Below are 2,447 nucleotides of genomic sequence, written 5' to 3' on the forward strand. Positions count from 1 at the left end.
AGGGAGACTAGTATAGATCTATTTCAAGCTATTTAGCTCTCATCAGCTAGCCATACCCTTACTGGGATTTGAACCTGGGCTATTTTTACATGTTAGGCAGTTGTATTAACCTAGAAGACTCCTAGGGTGGAGCTGAAAGGCAAAAGGGAAGCAGTATGCTCCCTCCCATATTTGGCCATACCAGGGGCTTTGACATAACACTTACTTATTTCCTTGGCTCAGCTGATAAGGGAGGAGAGTTTGTGGCTTAGTGGCTAATACAACTGCGTAACATGTAAAAACAGCCCAGGTTCAAATCCCAGTAAGGGGATGGCTAGCTGATGAGAGCTAAATATCTTGAAATAGATCTATGCTAGTCTCCCTTTATTTATTTATCAGCACAAATGCAACACTAAAACGGTTTCCTGTCTGGAAATATTAAATAAATAAAATGAGTTGCAAAGCTCCCAGGACATCAGTGTTACCAGTTGGAAATGGGTAGATTCATCACCCAGAAAACAGAGGTCTTGACATTTGTCTTGTTTGAAACTAAAGCAGCCATAAATGCAATTGCTTGTAGTCCTAAACGCTATGTTTCAGAGGTATGTTTCACAATAATTGCATTTTATTTTTAAAGCAAAGGTGATTTGAGATTGGCGGTATAAAATTGCCTTCCGGTTTTCGTGCGTTTTTTAAATCACCTTAAAACTGCTGCATAACAAACAACATGTTTTTAACGTTTAGATCGCTTCAAGGCCACTAGGTGGGAATCTTAAGTGCCTCCTGTTTTTTAAGCGGCGAATCTGCAAACTGTTTTGAGATATATCCGCACTGTTGCTAAATAATGTTCGTTTACTCGTGGTCCCGGACTGACCTGGTTCACAAGTGAAGCTGGAGCAAAATCAGGGCTAGAATTCAGTCTTCATGCTCAACTGTCCTCTGGCTGAGTAAAAACGCTTCTTTTTACACAGAAGGTAGTTTGGCATTACATTTGAGCCAGCGATCCCAGTTTACCGCAAACTCACTTAAACAGAGAAGCAAATTAGCCCAGGGTTTGAAATTGACACGACTTGACATTGACTAAAGTGAGTTTGAAACCACTTTGTCCACTGAACTTCGCCAAAAGCCACTTTAATTGCCTCCTAAAATGAAATTAACCTTGACTGGAAACCTGTAAGCCTTCAGAGGACGAAGGAAGCGTGCAGGATCCCAATTCTAAGCTCTGTGCAAAGCTAACACTAAGCTTTAGTGTCATGCGTGAAATGAAGCCTCCCTCGTCTTAAAAGATGTACTTCACTGTGAAGTTTATTAAGCTATTTTGTTTTGTTCTAATTTCAGATTGTTTTTCTTTCTAAACGTTCAGAAAGCATGGCATTGTGGAGATGAGTGTGGGGTGGGTTTCCCTTGATTTTTAAGCCTTTTTTTTGCTGCCTCTTTGAACCCCTTCAGTCAAAGAACTGTGTTGTGTGAAGCGATGTGAGTTTGCAAACTTGTTTCTGCAGCTCTCCATCGACTTAGCAAGGCAGCTGCCGAAAATGATTTTTTAGGTTTTGGCACACCGAAGTCTAAATAAGGGAGAACGAAGTTGAATTTTATTTTTTTAATTCACCCAAGCTGGAATATGAAAGGAAGGGAGCCATACTTACTAATGGAATAAAATTGGGATTGCATTACAGCTTTGTCTGAAGTGCATTCAGTCCGTACTTTCTAGTTGCCAACCCCCTGAGGGATTATGACGAACATTGGCCATTATCTTTTTTTAAGGCTTTTGTCATAAAACAAACCCTGATTTGTTAGGAGTGGTGACTCCAAAAGTTGATGCGGTTTGCAAAGATCTCAGTTTAATGGTGGTTAGCTGCACTGAAGTCCCGCAGACTTTTAATGGGGGGTGGGTTACATATTATTTCCCTCTAGATCTGAACCCGAAATGTCTAGCTGTTAAGAATTTTTAAAACAATTCAGAGGCAACCTAAACAAGTTGTGTCTTAACCTCGCTTTACCTTTTTTTGGGGGGGGGAGGGGTATGGTATTATTCCTGTAAATATATGTACAAGTAACTGTATTTTGCTGTCTTATTGTTAAATATATATGTAGCTATTTATGCTGAGAATGAAATAAATTGTGATAGGTGCCTTACTTGTTTTTTAACAAAACCTACTTGGACATTGCTTCTTTCGGCGTTTTGAGTCAAATGTAATGTCAGGTTTATTTTACCTTGCAGTGAATCTGTTTCCTAGAACTTATCCAGTGGTGAGATTCAAATAATTTAACAACCGGTTCTCTGCCCTAATGACCAGCTGGGAAGGCATGGCTCATTGGTCATGTGACTTGGTGGGCGTGGCCAACTCAACATCACTCAGGTCGATGGGCACTTCGCCTTAGCAGTTACAATAGAACAAGGGTTAACCAGAGAGGCAGTTTCGGTAAGCAGGGCAATAAAGATGAGGCTAGAAACACCACCAGAATGT

This window comes from Thamnophis elegans, chromosome 13 (genome assembly GCF_009769535.1).
Source record: "Thamnophis elegans isolate rThaEle1 chromosome 13, rThaEle1.pri, whole genome shotgun sequence".
Lineage (NCBI taxonomy): Eukaryota > Metazoa > Chordata > Lepidosauria > Squamata > Colubridae > Thamnophis > Thamnophis elegans.